The sequence below is a fragment of the Pseudonaja textilis genome, unplaced genomic scaffold, assembly GCF_049901715.1.
Source record: "Pseudonaja textilis isolate UNSWEBS1 unplaced genomic scaffold, rPseTex1.2 PTEXCTG38, whole genome shotgun sequence".
Taxonomy (NCBI): domain Eukaryota; kingdom Metazoa; phylum Chordata; class Lepidosauria; order Squamata; family Elapidae; genus Pseudonaja; species Pseudonaja textilis.
Genome location: NW_028262651.1, coordinates 105,062 through 127,238, shown reverse-complemented (window position 1 = coordinate 127,238; position 22,177 = coordinate 105,062). Strand labels below are relative to the sequence as shown.

Genomic DNA, 22,177 nt, shown 5'->3' with positions numbered 1-22,177 from the left:
AGGGTCAGGGGGAGAAGAGAGAAGCTGCCACAGACTCCCTGTCTCTGCCCAGAGTCTCCCGGGAGGATTCGGCCACAGAGCAGAGCTGAAACTTTGATCATAATTCTCCCTCTCAGGAGGGATCCCTGGATAAGTCAGCTGGTTCTTGCACTCAGAGTTTGTTGGGCCTTTCTCTGCAGGGAAATGAAAGGGAAATAATCCCTATGTGGTTCATAATGACAGGGGCAGAGATTGAATTAAATCCGTCATCTGGAATGGAGAGGTTTGGGAGCTTCATTCTTGAAATTGGCCCCAGAGGGAATACACGGCACCTGTGGATGAAGACAAAAAGAAGTGTGACATTGGTTGGCATCGTGGTTAAAGAGACAATCCCGGGAGACAGTTAATGTCTGAGCATGTCGCAGGTGTGAAATGGAAGCAACATTTTCTTTATTTGGAAAACAGATGCTCAGTGACACCTTCACAAAGGGGTTGATGTAATAGTGTGGCCAGATTCCAAGAATAAAATGAACTTTAATGAAAAACTAGTTATCAGAACTTTGCATAGTTGAAAAAAATCACACCCAAAACCAAACACATGCACAGAGAGGGAGAAGTCAGAGACAACCAAGTGAAAAGAGATGGAGGAATCAAGGCAGCCTCTCACCCCATGTGGGGAAGGGAGGGAGGGAAGGGGAGCTCAGGAGCTTCGTGTTGCAGATGGAAAACAGACATGCAAAATCCTCTTTCAACCTCCTCCTTTGAGGCCTGGGGATGCAGAAACCCATATCCCATGTTCCCCTGCCTCCCTTTCTTTTGTTGTAATAATTCTTTTATTTTTATATTTTAAAAAAACATCTCTTTTGGTGAACAGCGTGGTTCCAGGTTTTTACATTTCAATACAAAATGACCATAGTTACATATTCATCTTTGGTGTTCAGTTTCATCTCATATGATTACTTATTCCATTTTCCTTTAAATATTCTCAAATATTCTTACATTCATTACACTTATCCAATTCCAATTCATATCATAATTTATTTCATTTTTCTTTAAATATTCTTATATCTTGTTTTACAGTATTATCTAAGGTTCTTATTTCATTTCTATATTCATTACATATATTTACTTTTATCTGTCACATTTGCAATTTCATCACATACTATTATTCCATTCAGTGTTCAATAGGTTCCATCCTAATTCTAATAATCCAGATGTCCCCTTTAATTGTCAATTCGAGCTTGCCACCCCTTTGCCTTATACACTCCCCCAATTTATTCCCTTTAAATCATTATAAAGATTTGCCATAGTATAGTCATTTTTTAATTATGACATTCTACATTAATAACAATCTAACTACTACATATCACACAAGTATTTATGTGTGTGTGTGTGTGTGTGTGTCAGATTCCGCATGGTATTTTTTTTCTCAATTACATTCTAAATCATCTATTTCAAAACTATTTATTCAATTAATTTTAGAAACTGATAATAGTCTTTCCATTACAATTCTCATCTCATTTTAACTTTATTCACTGCTTCATGTAATATAAATTAATATTCTTACAGTAAATTCCCATTTCCATATCTATTTCAATTAAATCTATGCCTGGTTTAACAATAATCCTTAAAAGAAAAATATCAGTTCCATTCTTTTCCATTTTTACATCTATATTCTTATATATCATGACATGATACCTTGAAGAATCCCCCTTCCTCTTCTTCTCCTATCCATTGTCTCTCATTCTCCTGACTGTGGTAATATATTCATCATATTCTGCAAGTCCTCGTACAGCTTTGTATAGATCTGGGGGTATCACAAACGCTCCTCATGGGGGCAGTAGTGCCTTTATGATGGGAGTTTGGTCCTGTTGGGGTCTGCAAAGCTCAGAGACCAGGAATGTGGGTGAGAGTTCACAGTACCCAGCCGAGCCATTCCCATGAGACCTTTGGTGCCTGGATATTCTCACGGGAACTTTATCACCTTGCTGAGGCCCGGCTGAGATAATGCTGCTGAGCTAATGTTGAAGTCATTGTTTTGATTTTGTATTTGCATTTTCTTAATAAATACTGCTACCCGAGTTCTCTCGGGGCTGGCATTTGCTCAGACGTTTCCCTGCGTCTCTCATTTCAAATGTCAGACCACCACAAGTGGTGACCCCGACGTGATAGTTTGGAAGGCTATACGTTTCGGTGTGATAGCTTGAAAGCTATACGTTTCCCGCATCCTATACTCATCATCGCGGACGTCGACTGGGCCCTCATCTTCTTCGCTGGACGGAGACAGATTCTTTTCGTGAGTATGGGAGGAGGTCTCTCGAAAGCTCAGACAAAGCACCTCAGGGAATTGAGAGAGATCACTGGGAATAGTTTTAAGTTTGGAGTTCATAGTAGAGGACATGCAGTAGGAAAGAAAGAAATTGAGGACTTATTACAGTATGTTTGGAAACATATTCCGTGTTATCCAGAGGGAGGTAGTATTAAAGTAGAGTCCTGGAGAAAGATAGGGAAATTTTTGCACGAGGAGCCTCGTGCCCCTTCTTCAATTTTGTTAACCTGGAGGGTGCTTATGGAAGCGTTAGCTACTCATGAACAACCGCTCCTAGCACCCCCCGAAGAAGGTTTGCCGCCTTACCATGCGGTACGTATATTGCCACCGACAGCACCTCCAGATAAATCCAGAGGACTGTCAGGCACTGAAAATACTTTGTCAGAAGATAAGAGTTTGCCTTTAAGAGTTCAAGTAGATGCAGTTACTGCAGCTATTCAAGAAGCAACAGATAGAGGGGAATTATCAGGAGATGATTTGGTAGATTTTGGAGTGGAGATTCAACTTAATCCAGTAGAAATTGGTGTGGATGCTGCTTTAAATCCGCAGAGAGTGTGGAAGCCTTTACCTCTCAAGATTTTAAAGGAAGTTAAGCAAGCAGCAAAAGAGTATGGTGTTAGATCGCCATATACTCAGGCATTGTTAGAAGCAGTTGGCTATGGAAATAAAATGATTCCAGCTGACTGGAGAGCTCTATTTAATATGATTCTAACTCCAGCTCAATATTTGGTGTTAGATCAGAAATGGAGACAGCTGGCAGTTCAAAGGGGAACAGCAAATGTTACTCCAGATCAGCTTTATGGAGCTGGTAATTTTACAACAGTGGAACTACAGCGAGATGGAATGCCAGAGGAGGGGTTCATTCTTCTCCCACAGTTAATTTTCCAAGCCGTACGGGCTCTCCCTGACGGCGAAGGTGGTGAGAAGACCTTTACTAACATCAAACAAGGAAACAATGAACCCTATGAAAATTTCATTAGCAGATTGAAAGTGGCTATTGAAAGGCAAATTGACAATCAATTTGCCCGGAATGAATTGCTTTTGAAGTTAGCAGTAGAACAGGCAAATGCAGATTGTAAAAAGATTCTGAATCCACTTATTGCGAGCGGAGAGAGAGAGATTGCCGATTTGATAAACGCATGTAGAAAGGTGGGGAGTCAGACTTTTAACATGGAGACTTTAGCTCTGGCTCTGCAGGCAGGAAATAATAAAGGCACTTGTTTCAATTGTGGGAAGCCTGGACATTTTAAAGCGCAATGTCGGGCTCCTGGGGGGGGGGTCAAAGTCAGCAAAAAAAGAGATTATTGGGACAGGGTGCTCGTCCTAAATCAGTGTGCCCGAAATGTAAGAAAGGATACCATTGGGCAAATCAGTGCAGACTTCATTCTGAGGGAAAAAACTAGGAAGCAGGGATCGGGGCATTCTCCCTACTCTAAAGAGTGAAGTAATGTCCGAAGGGTTGGAGCCACCAGAAAGAGGTAGGGATCAAATATGGTCACCAGCTACAAAAGGTTCAGCAGGAATTGATCTTCCATTAGCTGAGGATTTGGAATTAGGATATCCACATGTAGTTTGTTTAGGGTCAACGGATTTCTATGGACCGTTGCCTCCGGCTTCTGTGGGTCTTCTTCTTCCTAGATCATCAGCTCATAAGCGTAAATTGTTTGTGGTTCCTGGGGTTATTGATTCGGATTATGAGGGTCAGATCAAAATTCAAGTTCATTCACCTGTTCCTCAATCTTTGAAAAAAGGGGATTGTTTTGCACAGCTTTTAGTTTTGCCATATCTGTCTTTGGGGGAGTCAGATAGAATTCGCCAGGGTGGATTTGGATCTACAGATATGTTTAGTGAGTCTAGTGTGTTTTCCATCATGCAAAATGTCAAGGCTGATCAGAAACCAAAATTAATTCTTTTGGTTGAAGGCAGACAGTTTATTGGATTGCTGGACACTGGAGCAGATGTTTCGGTGATTAGCGAAAGTGAGTGGCCTAGGGAGTGGCCGACGGATCCTACACCGTCTGTTCGAGGAGTCGGAGGACTTCAAGACGCACGGGTTAGTAGGAGGATTCTTTCTGCCAAAACAAAGCAGGGAAGTGCTATTGCACATTTCCAACCGATTGTTTTGCGCCTTCACGTTAACTTGTGGGGCAGAGATTTGATGCAACAGTTTGATACAACAGTTGTCATTCATGATGACTGAACACCCACCTGTGGAGTTATTAAAATTACAGTTACTCCAGCAGGAGCCAGTGTGGATAGATCAATGGCCTTTGACTAGTGAGAAATTAGTTCATTTACATGAATTGGTTCAACAACAATTGGAAAAGGGACATATAGTGCCTACCACTAGTCCTTATAATTCTCCAGTCTTTGTTATCAAAAAGAAATCTGGAAAAATGAGATTTTTACATGACCTGAGAGGCATAAATTCAATTTTAAAGCCAATGGGCCCACTGCAGTGTGACACCTAATCCTAATTTAATACCTGATGGATGGAATATAAGAGTGTTAGATTTGCAAGATGCTTTCTTTTCCATTCCTCTGCACTCCCGAAAGATGTAGATTTCACGCCACTATTTTGAGCAGTAACAAGCAGCTCGCCAATATGCATGATTCAACGCCCAGGAATAAAGAACTTGTGTCAATGGCTTGCAACATTAGCTGCTGGATATTTCGATGCCATTTCGCTGTCGTCGACTGCTATGTTGAAGGAGAAAAGGGCTGATATCAGCCCCGATGTTCCGCAAAGCGACATTCCTCGCACTCAGGCCGACTATCAGCCCTTTCTCCTTCAGCATAGCAGTTAAAAGAATGACAGCAGAATCCATTGCAGCATCAGAAATATTAGCAGCTATCAAAATATCATCCATGTAATGATAAACCTTCCAATCCGGGAATTTACTCCGAAAGGTTGCAAAGCCCAATCCACAAACATTTGACACACATGGTAGGACTATTTAACATTCTCATGCATGACAGTCCATGCATAGTCGCTTTAGCGGGCTGCCCCTGATTTATACCAAAATAGTGAAAGGCAACAAAATTCCACATCTTCAGGGTGCAGTGAGGAATGGAGAAGAAAGCATCTTGCAAAATCTAACACTTTATGTTCCATCCATCAGGTATTAAATTAGATTAGGTGTCCCACACTGTAGTGGGCCCATTGGCTTTAAAATTACATTTATCTCTCAAAATCATGAAGAAATCTCATTTTTCCAGATTTCTCTTGATAACAAAGATTGAGAATTATAAGGACCATAGGCACTATAGCGTCCCTTTCCAATTGTTGTTGAACCAATTCATGTAAATGAACCACCCTCACTAGTCATGCTTTTGCCGGTCTATCCACACTGGCTCCTGCTGAGTAGCGGTAATTTTTTAATAACTCCACAGGTGGGTGTTCAGTCATCAGGAATGACAACCTTAGTATCAAACTGTTGCATCAAATCTCTGCCTTCCACAAATTAACGGAAGGCGCAAAACAATCGGTTGGAAATGTGCAATAGCACTTCCCTGCTTTGTTTTGGCAGAAAGAATCCTCCTACTGACCCAAGGCCTTGTGTCCTCCGACTCCTCGCCAGACGTAGGATCCGTCGCCACTTTGTGGCCACTCACTTTCGCTAATCACCAAAACATCTGCTCCAGTGTCCAGCAATCCAATAAACTGTCTGCCTTCAACCAAAAGAGTTAAATTTTGGTTTCTGATCAACCTTGACATTTTGCATGATGGAAAACACACTAGACTCACTAAACATATCTGTAGATCCAAACCACCCTGACTAATTCTATCCGACTCCCCCAAAGACAGATATGGCAAAACTAAAAAAGCCAAAAACAACTTTTTCAAAGATTGATGAACAGGTGAATGAACTTGAATTTTGATCTGACCTCATAATCCGAATCAATAACCCCAGGAACCACAAACAATTTGATGCTTATGAGCTGATGATCTAGGTGTTAAGACCTACAGAAGCCGGAGGCAACGGTCCATAGAACCATGACCCTAAACAAACTACATGTGGATATCTCAATTCAAATCCTCACACGGAAGATCAATTCCTGCTGAACCTTTTGTAGCTGGCCACCATATTTGATCCCTACTCTCTCTGGTGGCTCAACCCCTTGACATTACTTCACCTCTTGAGGAGTAGAAGAATACCTGATCCCTAAGCTTCCTAGTTTTTTCCCTCAGAATGAAGTCTGAAATTGATTTGCCCAATGGTATCCTTTCATTTCGCATACTGATTTAGGACGAACACCCTGTCCCATTGATCTCTTATTTTTGCTGACTTGACCCCCTCCAGGAGCCCGACATTGCGCTTAAAATGTCCAGGCTTCCCACAGTTGAAACAAGTTCTTTAGCAGTTTCTGCCTGCAAAGCCAGAGCTAAAGTCTCCACATTAAAAAGACTGACTCCCAACCTTCCTACATGCATTAATCAAATCAGCGATCTCTCGCTCCACTCGCTTATAAAGTGGATTCAAAAATCTTTCTGCAATCTGCACACTGTTCTACCGCGAACTTCAAAAGCAATTCATTCCGGCTAATTGATTATCAATTTGCCTTCAATAGCCACTTTCAATCTGCTAATGAAATTTTCATAGGGTTCATTGTTCCCTTGTTTGATGCTAGTAAAGGTCTTCACCACCTTCGCCGTCAGGGAGAGCCCCACGTGCTTGGAAAATTAACTGTGGAGAAGAATGAACCCTCCTCAGGCATTCCATCTCTCTGTTGTTCCACTGCTGTATAATTACCAGCTCCGTAAAGCTGATCTGGGGTAACATTTGCTGTTCCCTGAACTGCCAGCTGTCTCCATTTCTGATCTAACACCAAATATTGGAGCTGGAGTTAGAATCATAGCTAATAGAGCTTTCCAGTCAGCTGGAATCATTTTATTTCCATAACCAACTGCTTCTAATCATCGCCTGAGCATATGTACATCTAACACCATATTCTTTACTGCTTGCTTAACTTCCTTGTAATCTTGAGAGGCAAAGGCTTCCACACGCGCTGTGGATTTAATGCAGTCATTCACGCCAATTTCTACTGGATTAAGTTGAATCTCCACTCCAAATTCCACCAAATCATCTCCTGATAATTCCTCTATTTTTGCTTCTGGATAGCTGCAGTAACTGCATCTACTTGAACCTAAAGGCAAACCTTATCTTCCGACAAAGTATTTTCAGTGCCCGACAGTCCTCTGGATTTAATCTGAGAATGTCGGGCGGCAATAAACGCACACGTATGGTAAGGCAACCTTCTTCGGGGTGCTAGGAGCGGTTGTTCATGAGTAGCCAACGCATCCATAATCACCCTCCAGGTTAACAAAATTGAGAAGGGCACGAGGTTCCTCGTGCAAAAATATCCCGCCTTTTTCCAGGACTCTGTTTTAATACTACCTCCTCTGGATATGACTGAATATGTCGTAAACATACTGCAACAAGTCCTCAATTTCTTTCTTCCCACGTATGTCTTCTACTATGAACTCCAAACCAAAATCATTCCCTATGATCCTCTCAATTCCCTGATGTGCCCTTTCTGAGCCTTCGGTGAGATCTCCCCATACTTCACGGTAAAAGAATTTACTCTGGCCCAGCCGAAGAAGATGAGGGCCTAGCCGATGTCCGCGACAATGAGTATAGGATGCGGAAAATATAGCCTTCCAAGCTATCACGTCGAAACGTATAGCTCTTCCAAACTATCACTGCCGGGAATACCACTTGTGGTGGCTCATACTTGAAATGAGACGAGGGAACTGCCTGAGCAAATGCCAGCCCTTGAAACCACCAGCTTTTAATATTGAAAGAAAAAATGCAAATACAAAATCAAAACAATGACCTCAACATTACCCTTTCAGCAGGGTGATAACATACTGTGGAAAGTCCCATGAGAATATCTAGGCACGGAAAGTCCTATGGGAAATGAAATCACCTCCACATTCCTGGTCCCTTCAAGCTTTGCAGATCAAACAGGACGAAACACCCATTGGCAAAGATGAATCCTGCCCCCATGAGGAGTGTCGGTAGATCCCCAGAGATCTATGCAGAATAGCTGCACGAAGGACTTACAGAAAATGATGAATGTGATATATTACCACACTTCTTAAAACGCAGATTAAGCCAAAGTTGGATTCCAACCTGTCACCAGAAACAGGTAAATACACTCATATCCCTACACAAGAAAAGCAACCTTTGTTATATTCTCCCCTTGACTCAGACAAAGATGAAATCATCAAAAGTGTTGGTAAGGATAAAACATGCATCCTAATGCATTTGGTGCTTCTAGACTCAGAAGAGGAGGGGTGCTGTTAATCACCATTTGGTAGTGTTTAATATCACTTTCCAAAATAAAACAAAACAGGAGATGTTGCAATGTAATTGTTACTTAAATGTTGCAATGTACTGTTACGCTAAACGCTAATGGTTAACCTTGTAAAGTGATGGATGAACAATGGAATGTTGCCATGTGATACTGGAGAAACGAAAGTTATATGGAGAAACGAGTAATATGGGAGAAAATGAAAGTTATGGAGAGTAGAGTAATCAAGGGCTAAGAAGTAGGAACATAAGATACCAGCTATGGCACAGGTTTGCATTAGCATAATTATGTAGAAAGCTTTGTCCTTAAGCAGACGTATGCAAGTAGCCTATAAAAGGAGTAATCACCACACAAAGTGCCTTTTCATCCTTATGCAAACACCAAAAGCCGTGTTTATTTATTTACTATGAGAGGCCCAGGGCTCTGAGTCCAGACCCTGTCACGCCAGGAGGCAGGCAGTGAAAAGCCACAGTTTTACTGGGAGGTAAGCTACAAAAATAAGCTTATCTCTACATACTTTGCTCATTGCCTGACTGCTGTGCAGATTCTGCTGTGGTTGTATCCCTAACAAAAAGAGAGAAAGGAAGCAAAAGGAAGTGAAAGGGATAGACCAAAGAAAGGAGATGGAAGGAAGGGACAAAGAAAGAATAAGAAAGAACGGGGAGAATGGAGAAAGTGAATGAGATATATGAATGATATAAATACATGGAAGGAGGAGGGAGGGTAGGGAAAAGGGAGAGGAAGGAAGGACACAAAAACCCGGTTTCAGAAGACTCTTGAAGCAGCAATCTAGGGCTGGCCTGCAAGGGTTAGGAAGGCTGTGTGTGTGTGTGTGTGTGTGTGTGTGTGTGTATGGTTGTCAAAACTCCAAAACAGGTCAAGGAGCTCTGTGAGATCAGTCATAAATTTGAAAATCCTTGCTAAGCTAAAATCTTGGCCATTAAGCAAGCGGGACCACTTGTATTTGTTTGCCAGTCACATGGCCGCCTGGTCCTGCCCACCTAAAACATATGGCCAACAAGACATGCCCATCTGATCATGACTACTAAGCCACACCCACAAATTAAGCCACACCCAGAGAAACCAAGCAGCTAAAATTTGAATCCTACCCTGGATGGGAACCGAGAAAAGATTTCAGCATTAAGTGATAACCAGCCGGGTTCCTTCTCAAGGACCCCACACACGCATTTCTCCCTCTTCTTACACCCATAATTTTAAGGTGTGATATCAGAACAATCTTGATAATTTCAGGTGAACTGAAAGCCTGGAGCTGCTTCCCTTTAGGGAGCAGAAGGCCCATTGCTCCATCCCAGGGAGGGTGAAAGGGAGGCAAGGAGAGCTCTGGCCAGGTTGGGCCCCTTAAGAGCCTCCCAGATGGCACTGAAAGAAGTGACTTATGTCCGTTTTTCTGTATACTTATATGACCGCTAGCATCCCCAATGACATGTGATCGAAATCCAGATGCTTGGCAATTGGTTCATATTTATGACGGTAGTGTCCTGGGTGGTGAAGCCGCAGCCCCCTTTTGTGACCTTCTGACAAAGAATGGGGAAGCCAGATTCACTTAGCAAAGGTGCTACTAACAAAGCAGTGATTCACTTAATAATAATGGCCAAGAAAGGTCATAAAATGGGACAAAATTTTAACAAATGCCTCACTTTGCAACATAAAATCTGGATTCAATTGGGGTCATACTCAAGTAGGCAGAGATTTCATATTTACCTCAACGAAGACCAGAGGCTACTTGGCTCCAGTTCCCATGGATTCCTAGCTCTAACCCATTTTCTTTGGCCTTCCTTCTTTTCTGCCCAGTCTCGGCTCAGTCCAGATGTGTGGAAAAGTTGTCCTCCTGGGTTTGTCAAGAGGGCCTGGACAGAGCCAAAGTCACAAGTAATGATCATGCTCCTTGTCCGAGGACCTTCTCCACCAGGAAGTTGGGTGACACCAGAGGAAAATGGGAGATCTTGCGGACTGGATCCACCCGAATATTTTGATGAAAGTACCTGTTAAAAGACACATGGAAGGCGTTTTCTCATCTAAAGAGAATAATCCAAAGATCTTGAAGGAAAAAATGGCTAGAAAAGATAGAAGTTATGGCAGATTTACTTTTGATAAGGAAAACATTCTTCTGCTTGCTAGTTTGGATGTGTCCTTCCTTGGTTATCTTCTACCTGTAGGAACATCCCTGCTTCTTTGAAACATTAGGAATTTTTAGTTTATTGTTTTTTCTTCATCTGAAACAGATGTTGGCCCAAAAGTGCTGCAAAATAAGCTACATCAAGCAATCAGTTCTATTAAGGTCATCAACCCTATAAGTGTAGAAAGACCTTCTTGAAGAATCACAGAGGGAAAGTTTGGCCCAAAGGAGCAAAGAGAAACAAAAGGAAACCAAATTCTTACCATAAAATCAAGGTATCGTGGAGAGGAGAGGTAAATTAAATATACAGTTATTGGGGTAAATGTGTTTATTTTTCTCCAATGGTGTAACAGTCCACGTTATGGACTAAGAGGTAAAACACTCATATTGTAATGATCTGCGGTGATAAAAAAAATAAAACAGTCACAAAAACAGTAAGAAGGCGCTTTATTTCTTCAACTTGGCTTCAAAGCTCCAAATATCTCGACTGGAGACAAAAACTCCCACAAACAATTATGAAAAGGAGGAAATAGTGTTTAAAATAAAAAATGCCGGAGAAGGCGGAGCTAATGTTGTTAAGGTATACAGCTGCAATCTTGGGGCTCTGAGATTTGCAGCTGATATCTTCGCTCCTGGTCGGTCCTATGGATCTAAATCGTCTTGCAGAGACGATGATTGTAAGGGGCGTGTTCTGGCTGGGATCCTGTGTGACATCGCAAAGTCCCCGGCTGATCCAGAAGAAGCCCTTTGTGGCGGAGAGGCAGCCTCGGGCTGCTGAAGCTGTGGCAGCTCCGGAAGAGAGAGAACGTGCATCGGCTGGTGAGAATTTTTTTCTTCGGGAACTCATGACACTCTAAAAATGAGAAGAATCCTGTAAGACTTAGGACAAAACTGATGGAACTAGATTTACGGGCGATTTCTTAGAGAGAATGTCAAATTGAGGCTTGGCTTTTTACTTTTACTTTTGTTTTCATTGAACTTCTATTGTGATCTAGTAACTGCAACTAGACTGGTTTCTCCTTTATATTTATCTAATTTTTCTTCTTTTTCTCCTTTGGAGAATAGAGGCTCCCTTTAGTAATTTTTTTTTTTTTCTTTAAAGGTATATATATATATATACATGTATATTTCCTTTTCCTAGGCTTCTTTGGGGAAAGAAGGGAGGGACTAAAGAAACTTTGGTAACACTGCCAAGTAGAGGCTTGAAAATACTTTATTGAAAGTTGGAAAAGCTGTGAAGGAATTCTTTCAAGGACACTGAACATGATTAGATAGAGGAAGAACACCGAGAATGTTTTAACAGGTGTCTTTGAACTTCTATTATTGAGTACTTGAAGTTTGGCTTTGGAATTTGTGGAGAAGCCATAATAAGAGCCTTTGGTTAACTAAATAAGATGCAGTGTGCTCTTTTCTTTTCTATCTTTCTTTAGCTGTTTCATCCCTCCTCCTCAACCCCATAGTATTTTGTAATATTTATATTCTATTTTCTTTTTCTTTTTGACTTTATTTTTTTAATTTTTAAACTTACTTTTTTTTTTAAAGGGAAAGCCTCAGAATAGCTTTTCTTTTTCCTTTTGTTTATTGGGATTTTTTGGGCTTTTCTATTTTCTCATTTTCATTTTTTTATTTATTTTTATGGTTATTTTTATTTTATTTTTTGAGATCCTAGCAATTGACTAGTGTGAAGAACCCGAAGAAATTTTCTTTTCCTTTTTTACCATTGTTTTTAATATTATTGGTCTTACTTCTTTTTTTTTACTATTCTTAATTTTAATGCAATCATAATTGGCCATTCATAATAGGATTAAGGTCTAGTAAAGAACCTGAAGAATCTCCCTTTCTTTTTTTTTCTTTTAATCTTTTTCTCCTCTCTTTTTAATCCTGGACCCTTTATTTTTACGCTTTTTTAACAAGTTTTCCTTCCCAATTGACTATAATTGGCCACCAATACTGGATTAAAGGGAGCTTAAAGATCTTGAGTTATTCAAATGAGTAAGAAAACTTTACCTTCTGGCAGTTCTAACTTCTGCTCCTGCTTCCATCAACTGGAGTGACGACTACTGGGTCAATGGCGTAAGGCAGATAAAGTAAGCAATGGATCTAGCAACGATTATGCGCGAATACAAGAACTCAAATAACAACACCAAAGAACAGAGAGTATTGAACAAAGAATTGCAAAGACTGATGAAAATTGAAAACTTTCAACAGATGATGGCAAAACAGGAGGAGAGACTCCAAAATCGAGGAGAAGACAAACAAAGAGATGAGACAATTCAAGTTATTGTTAAAATTTAACAAACAGGCAACAAGATATAAATGGGATGTTGAAGCGGAGATGGATAGTCAATTTTATCTCAGATTTCAAATATTGAGGAAGAAAAAGACAGGATTTGGTGGCTGTAATGATAGAACTTGGCTGGAGCCTTTGAGATAACAGAGGAAAAGATGATGGACGGAGTAGATGAGATATACTGTGTTTTTACAAGATATGCAATGAGAAATAAGCTACCAAGGAGATCCATGTCAGATTTACTAAGAAGACTATTAAAACACAAATATTACAAGTCGCAAGAGATAAGGGGCCGAAATATAAAGGTAAAAAAGAGATTTTTGCTTTAAAACAAGTCCTCAGAAGAGTGAGAGAGATGAGAAGAGAATATCGATTTTTGACCAAAAAATTATTGGAAAAAGACGAATTATAGATGCATGATCCCAGAAGGATTAATGTTTATATGGGCAAGAACAGAGACACACATCGACTCACATTGAGAAAGCAGAAATATTCCACAACAAATTTTTGAAGAGAAATAGACAGAAAAAGAAACCTTGCACTGATTTCAAGAAGACCAGATAAGATCGAAGGAAGGTGCGTAGGTGACAAATGGAGACGAAAGAACAACGGAAGTAAGATCCACAAGAACCGTTAGACCTAAATATAAATATAACCATGGAGGAAAAAAATTGATTTCTATGAATATAAATGATTGAACTCAGCTATTAAAAGAAGAAAAATCTTCATAAATTAGAGAAATTAAAATTTGGAGATAATTTCATTTCACAAGAAGTACACATATTAAAAACAACATCAACAATTATTGGTAAGACCAAAACTGTGGTACTTTACTTCCTTGACTAACTGTAAGAAAAGAGGAGTGGTCCCATATTAAAGAAACTATTGTAGCAAAATTGGTTTATACTGATGAAGATGGAAGAGTATTAATGGTTGAAATAGTGGATAACAGTTGCAAAATATTACTTGTTGCACCTATATGCTCCCGAACGAAACAAAGAAGAATTTTATAAAAAGCTGCAGTGAAATCAATTGGACGACCATGTCAACATAATTATGATGGGAGATCTTAATGGAATTGTAGATAATAAATTGACCATACAGCCACAGCATTAAAACAGACAGAAAGACTCTCCAAACTTTTTTTAAATGGTAGATGAATTAAATTTAAAAGATATATGGAGAAAGAAATGGTAAAATGTGGAAAAATATACTTTTATTCAAATAGACATTTATCATGGTCCAGAATAGATATGATTTGGACCTATCAGAACTAACATTCAACATTCAAGAAATAAATATAGAAACGGGCAGGCGGGCAGACCATAACCCTATGACAATTAAATGGAAAGGACAAAGAAGAAGATCTAGATGGACATTAAATAACGCTATCTTAAAGTGAAAAAGACTTACACAATGGAGTGGATAAAGAATTGGCCTTTCTTTTTCATTAAAAATAAAAAAGAAGATACTTCAATGCAGAATGTTTGGGATACAATGAAGGCATATGCGAGAGGATTAATAATGACTATATGCTGTGTGAAAAATATTAGGAAGAGGCAAACTATTAAAGCTTTAGAAGATGATTATAAAAATGGAAAAAGAATTGCAGAATATGCCAGAAAAAGATATTAAATTCAAATGGATATAATTAAAACATAAGATGGGCTAGGCGGAGTAGTGAGGAGTTGGTACAAAAAATTAGAAGTAAGTGAAGAACTTATTTTGAAGATGCAATAAACCAGGTAGGTGGCTACATACAAATTGAGAAAGGAGAAAGAATCTAGGAGAATAGCAAGGCTACATAGATGATAAAGCACAAATTTGTTATGGTAACAAGGGAGAAAAAGATACTCATCTCAAGACTTTTATGGACAATTATATAAACAGGAGGATTTTTGATGAGGAAAGAATTAAGCTTTATCTACAAAAAATGCCAATCACCCAAGATACCTGAAGAGACTGGAAAATGTTAGAAAGTACCATAACAATGATGGAACTAACTGTTACCTTAATAGGCAGAATAATGGAAAAGCACCAGGCCCAGATGCTCCCCGCAGAATTTTATAAAACATTACAAGAATCGTTGAGCATTCCATTGTTAGAAGTTATAATGAAGCCATGTTAAATAAGAAAATACCTAAACATGGTCAGAAGTTTATATCATAATTTATTCCAAAAGAAGGGCTGATCCATCACAAATTAAGAACTATAGACCTATTTCTTTACTGAATGCAGATTACAAAATCTGCTTCCATCTTGGCAGAAAGGCTTCAAAAGATATCTAAATAACTTATTCATCCTGACCAGAATGGATTCTGCCAAGGACAAATTAGGATATTATGAGGTAATGGATACTTTGGAATATTATTAGGCAACACCTGAAAACAAATGGCTTTACATTTTTAGATGCCCAAAAGCATTTGATAATGTGAATTGAGATTCATATTTTGTTATTGGAATAGATGGGGCTTTACAGAAAATTCTATTCACAATAGAAGCCATATATGACAAACAACGAAGTAGAGTTGTGATAGAGGGAGATTTTACAGATTCTATTAATATAAGAAAAGGCACAAGACAAGGTTGCCCATTATCACCTTGTTATTTGTATTGACTTTTGGAAGTGCTGAATAGAAACATTAGAGAGGATCCAAATATAAAAGGAATGAAAATTAAGAAGGAGAATCAATTGCCAGCCTTTGCGTGATGATTTGCTTTTGCTGGAAGATCTCTAGGAACAGCTTTAAAGCTACTGGAAAAGATAGAGATTTATGGTGAGATGGGTCGGGTTTGAAATAAACAAAGATAAAAACAAAGATCTTGACAAAGAATATGTTATTAAAACAAAGAGATGAACTGGGTGATTTATTGAAAATTCAAGGATGCACAAGGTCAAATATCTGGGGATATAGCTTGACGTCAAGATGTACTACATTGAAAGAGAATAACTATATCAAACTTAAACAACAGATAGCATCTGATTTGAAAATGGGAAAAATCTACAATTGTCATTATAGGTAGAATATCAACAATCAAGATGAATATTTTACCCAGAATTTTATATTTAGTTCTAACACAACAATCAGGCTTGGTAAAGATTACTTAAGAATTAAATAAAATTGTGTTGTCTATGGCAAGGTAAGAAAGCCAGAATAGTCTAAAACTCTAAGATGCTAGAATTAGAGGAGGTTTCACTCTAACTGGGAGTTGTATTACCAAGCCGCAAATTTAATGTGGGTTAAGGATTGACATTAAAAAGACTAGATTGTTGACACTAGAGGGGCATGGATTTACTGGGATGGCATGCTTTTCTGGTATAAGGGAACCAAATCGCAGGGCTATTTTAGAAGGCATTGAGTATAAGGGAGTCTTTATGGTTGAATTGGGAGAAATTAAGAGAAATGTTATTTGAAACCTAGTCTGGTTATCAACCATTGGTGCTTTTTCTGTCCTATAATATATGAGAAGGAACAAACAGTTAGATATGTAAATATTGATGAAAAGAGGAACTTAAAACAATGGAAAACTAGAAGAACAAGGCATAAAGATGAATTAAGTTTTCATATGCGCAAATACATTCAAGGTATCTTATAGATTCTAAAGTGGAGGGATTTTATGATAAATTGACTGATCTAGACAGGATCTTGACAGGTACTGATGAAAAATGATTAAAAATTATACACTTATTTGTTGGCAATTTTATTAGAGGAGGAACAAGAAGAACGAAAGATTGTTTGGGGGAAGAATTTTGATATGGGATTGATTTGGAGAATTGGGAAAAATTGTGGTCTCAAAATTATAAATGACAATGTCAACAGCTTATAAAGAAAACTTGTATAAGATGTTTTATAGGTACATTTTCCACAAGAATTGGAAGAATGTTTAAGAACAATCTGAAAAATGTTGGAAAATGTCATCAGACACCTGGGTCATACTACCATGTGGATTTGTGGAGGACGCTAGAAAATATTGGACAAAATTGTGATATGGCTGGAAAAATGACAAAGACACATATAGACTTGAAACCAGAGTTTTTTTTATTGGGAATCTTACCGGTATATATAATAAAAATTTGAAGTATTTGATTGTAAATATATTAACAGCGGCTAGGATTGTATTTATATATAACTGTAAGAGTGAGAAAAATCAATGTATAAGAAATTAAGAAAATATTAATAAAGGAAATGAGCAAATTGATATTTGAACAGAACAAGAAGATAAACAATTTTATGAAGTTTGGGATCTTTTTATCAATGGTTAGATAATAAAAACATAATGATAGAATATTCAGATTTAGCATAAAAACTCTTTTCTTAATATTATCTTTTATAAAACATTATTAAGGTAAAGATTTGGAAGATCTTATGATTATTGTAAAATAAATTAAGCAACTATAGTTATCTCACAAAATATGAATTAACAAATTATAAATGATTTTTTTTCTTTTAGTGATATTAGGTTATACATTATTGATTGATAATATGATGGCTATGTAATATAATTATACTGGTGACTAGGAAATGGATGCATAAAAAAAAGTGGTAAACTTAATCATGCACTGTATGTAAATTTATGAAGTAGCGATCTTTATGTTTTTTGTGGTGTTTATGTTTATTTTGTTATGTATGTGTTTATGTTTATTTTGTTATTAAAAATAAAAAAATTATTTTTTTAAAAATGCCTATAAATTATAAATAGCAAAACAACACAAACCACTGAAGCGATTAAAGGAACCAGGCAAGATAAGGGCTTGAAGACATCTACAGAGATGAGAACACACACTGGGAAGGACGCCAAACTCAGATAGGAACAGACAGACTAGGGAGATATTTTCACGCTTTGTTTCCAGCACTGGCCCATACGCATGTCCGCTCCTTTAACCAGTTCTCACAGCTGCAGCCCATGAAGGGACCAAGGCCCTTCTCCCCGCAGACCACGCCATTGATGTTTTCCCTTATCCTCTCCCTGCGTGCCCCAGGATGGAGAGCGGATGGGCCTGGGTCTTCTCTGACTGTTTCAGCCGGCCCCTGCCCTCTCCCAGCCTCTCCTCCACGACCTCCGGAGCCACACTTCCACTCCTGCTGGCTGTTCCTCCTCTCCTCAGAGTCCGTCTCACCAGGGCATGACATATTCGCATCAAATTATTTGGCATCATCGGTCCTGGGCTTTTCATTTTTTTGATACATTCTTTCCCTTTGTTAAATAGTGAAACATGAACAACTACAACCCAGTCAAAAACAAAGTTAGTTTAGGTTAAAAATAACAAAAACATGTCCTAAATGCACTATTGTGATACAATTGCAAGTGAAACCTAACTCAAAAAGATGTGAAATGAGAAATAATGAAAATAATAAGATGTAAAATATTGAGTTAGTTCAGTGCTTTTGAACTTATCAATAAATCTATACAAAGCGGAACCAAATTGCTTCATCTGGACTATTCTTAGAATAGAAAGACTTTACAAAATAAAGTCTGATATTCTTATTTATTACCCAAAAAATTAATCTTCCTTAAATTAGGATCCGAATTTTTTCAATGTACACAAGATTACACTTTGCTGAGCTCTCTCAAACTCAGGTGAAACAATAGTCTTCATTAACACAGATTTTAGGAATATAATTTATCAGTCCCATTTACAATTAATGCAGAGTAGAAGAGTTAGTCCTAGAACGCTGCCTTGGGGGACACCATCATTGACAAGTACAGAATTTGAGACGGGAGAAGTATTCACGCCGGGCTGGAGCAGCTGCAATCTTGGGGCTCTGAGATTGCAGCTGATATTTCACTTGTCGGTTCCAATGACTCCAATCATTCCGTAGAGACGGCATAGTAAGGGCACGTTTCTGCCAGATCCTGCACATTGCAAAACTCCCTGGCTGATCCAGAAGAAGCCCTTTACTATCGGGCGGAGAGTAAGCCTTTTAAGCTGCTCCGGAAGGAAGAGAGTGGTAAGGAGTACCGCTGGTGAGGATTTTTTTTCGGGACCAAGGACACTCTAAAATGAGAAGAATTTGCAAGACTTTGGACAAAAATCAATAACTATCGAATGCGATTTCTTAAAAGAGTGTCAAATTGAGGCTGGCTTTTACTTTTACTTTTGCTTTCATTGAACTTCCACTGTGATCTGTAACTAACTAGACTGGTTTTTCCTTTTATATTCACCTAATTTTTCTTTCTTTTCCCCCTCTTGACTGTTAATAGTTTTTTTTTAGAACAGAGGCTCCCTTTAGTAATTTTTTTCTAAATATATATATATATACATGTATGTTTCCCTTTTTAATTAGGCTGGGAAGGAAGGGGAGTGAATTAAAGAAACTTGTAACACTGCCAACTAGAGGCTTGAAGATATTTATTGAAAGTTGAAAGAGCTGTGAAGGAATCCTTTCTCAAGGACACTGGAACTTGATTAGATAGGGAAGAACACTGAGAATGTTTTAACAGGTGTTCTTTTGGAACTTCTATTATTAATTGAGTACTCTGAAGTTTATTTTGAATTTGTGGAGAAGCCATAATAAGAGCCTTGGATAACTAAATAAGATGCAGTGTGCTTTCTTCTTATCTTCTTTTATTGTTTCCATCCCTCCCTCTTCAATCCCACAGTATTTCTTATATATTTGTACATTTTACTTTCTTTTCTTTGTTTGACTTTATTTTTAATTTACTTTTTTTTTTAAAGGAAAGCCTCAGAATAGTTTTCTTTTCTTTTGCTTAATGATTTTTGCCTTTTCTATTTTCATTTCTTATTGGCTTTATGGTTATTTTTTTATTTTTTGGAGTCTCATATAATTGACTAAGGTGAAGAACCCAAGAACTCCTTTCTTTTTCCTTTTTTTTATCATTGCTTTTAATATTATTGGGTCTTACTCTCTTTTTCTTTTTTACTATTCTTAATTTTTATTTTTGAATCATAATTCACTCGTCTACAATAGGATTAAGGCTTATAGAAGAACCCAAGAAACTCTCCCTTTTCTTTTAATCTCTTTTCTCCTTCTCTTTTAATCCTGGATTCTTTATTTCTTACTGGCTTTTTTAATGTTTTTCTTCTTCCCAACTGGATTATAATTGGCTACCCTATTAATTGGATTAAAGGAGCTTAAAGATCCTGAGTTATTCAAATGAGAGTAAGAAAACTTACCTTCTGGCAGTTCAACTTCTGCCCTGCTTCTTCACTATAACTGAGATCACTATCAATACGGCAAAGCAAGATAAAGTACAAAGCTGGATCTAGCGAATGATTATACAAGGAATACAAGAACTCAAAACAAGTATTGATCAAAGAAATAGAGAGGTTGTTGTGAAACGGTAAAGACTGATGAAAAATTGGAAAAAATTTCCAACAAATGATGGCGAACAGGAGGAGAGACTCCCAAAAATTGAGGAGAAAGATAAACAAAGAGATGAGACAATTAAATATTGTTAGCAAATTAACAACTGTGCAACAAGATATAACTGGGATATTGAAGTGGGAATGATAGGGTCAGAATTCTATCTCAGATTTCAAAATATTGAGGGAATAGAAAAAGCACAAGATTTGGTATGTACTGATAGGAAATTCTGGCTGGAGCTTTGGAGATAACAGAGGAAAAGATGATGGATGGAGTAGATGATATATTGAAGTGTTTTCAATAAGATATGCATATAATATACCAAGGGAGATCCATGTCAGATTTACTAAAAGACTATTAAAGCAACAAATATTAAGGCTCAAGAGATAAGGGGTTGAAATATAAAGGTAAAGAGATTATGGTTTTAAAACAAGTAGTCAAGAGTGAGAGATGAGAAGAGAATATCGATTTTTGACCAAAAAGTTATTGGAAAAAGACGAATTATAGATGGTTGATCCCGGAAGGATTAATGTTTATATGGCAAGAATGAGAACAGAACGATCAATTGAGAAAGTGAAATATTCTACAATGAATTTTTTGGAAGAAGAGAACAGAGACAGAAAAAGAGACCATTTCAATTAGAGCCTCAAGAAGACCAGATAGCAATGAAAGAAGAAGGTGCAGTGAACGGATAAACGGAGACCAAAAAGAATAATGGGAAGTAAGATCTACAAGAACTGTTAGACCTAAATATAAAACATTATAACCATGGAGGAAAAAAAAATTGATTTCATGAATATAAATGGATTGAACTTGTGCTTACAAGAAGAAAAATCTTTCACAAATTAGAGAAGCTAAAATTTGATATAATTTGCCTACAAGAAGTGCAGTGCAGCATATTAAAAACAACATCAATGATTATTGGTGAGACCAAAACTGGGGGGGAAAATTTTACTCTCTTTGACTAACTGTAAGAAAAGAGGAGGGTCCTGCACATTAAAGAAACTATTGCAGCAAAATTGGTTTATACTGATGAAGATGGAAGAGACATGGTTGAAATAGTGGGAATAATATGTACAATAATACTTGTTGCAATTTATGCTCCGAATGATAAACAAGAAGAATTTATAAAAAGTCATATATGAAATCAATTGGATCTGGACCAATGTTTATAATTATGATGAGATTTTAATGAAATTGTAGATACAACTGGACTATGGCAGCGACAGCATTAAAACAAAATAGAAGACTCTCCTAAACTTTTTAAAATGGTAGATGAATTAAATTTAAAAGATATATGGAGAGAAAGAAATGGTAAAATGCAGCAATATACTTTTGACCAAATAGACATTTATCATGGTCCAGAATAGATAATGATTGACCTATCAGAACCAATATCTAACATTCAAGAAATAATATAGAAACGGGCATGGGCAGACCATAACCCAAGGACAATTAAATGGAAAGGGACAAAGAAGAAGATCTAGATGGACATTAAACAACGCTTATCTTAAAGGAAAAGACTTTACACAATGGATGGGCAAGCAATTGGCTTTTTCAGTGAAAATAAAAGAAGATATCAATGCAGAATGTTTGGGATACAAATGGGGGCGCAATATAGAGGATTAATAATGGATTATACAAAGAAAAAGAATATTAGGAAGAAGCAAACTATTAAAGCTTTAGAAGATGATTATAAAAAACTGAAAGAATTGCAGAATATGCCACAGAAAAAGATATTAAATTCAAATGGATATAATTAAACATAAGATGGGTCAGGCGGAGAAGAGGAGTTG

The 22,177-nt window shown here is 37.8% G+C and overlaps 2 protein-coding genes across 3 annotated transcripts in view; both read left to right on the top strand.

Annotated features, from left to right (window-relative positions):
• Positions 1-256: 256 nt before the first annotated feature.
• LOC148123802 (vomeronasal type-2 receptor 26-like) overlaps positions 257-22,177 on the top strand; it is a 37,563-nt gene continuing 15,642 nt past the window's right edge. The window contains exon 1 of one of the 2 annotated variants that reach the window (XM_087918731.1): positions 257-404. The gene's annotated coding sequence lies outside the window, so the exon portion shown is untranslated. The remainder of the gene's footprint in view (positions 405-22,177) is intronic. The other variant, XM_087918730.1, reaches the window with a different exon arrangement.
• The window catches only part of LOC148123801 (vomeronasal type-2 receptor 26-like), an 83,971-nt gene continuing 62,132 nt past the window's right edge, over positions 339-22,177 (top strand). The window contains exon 1 of the mRNA XM_087918734.1: positions 339-404. The gene's annotated coding sequence lies outside the window, so the exon portion shown is untranslated. The remainder of the gene's footprint in view (positions 405-22,177) is intronic.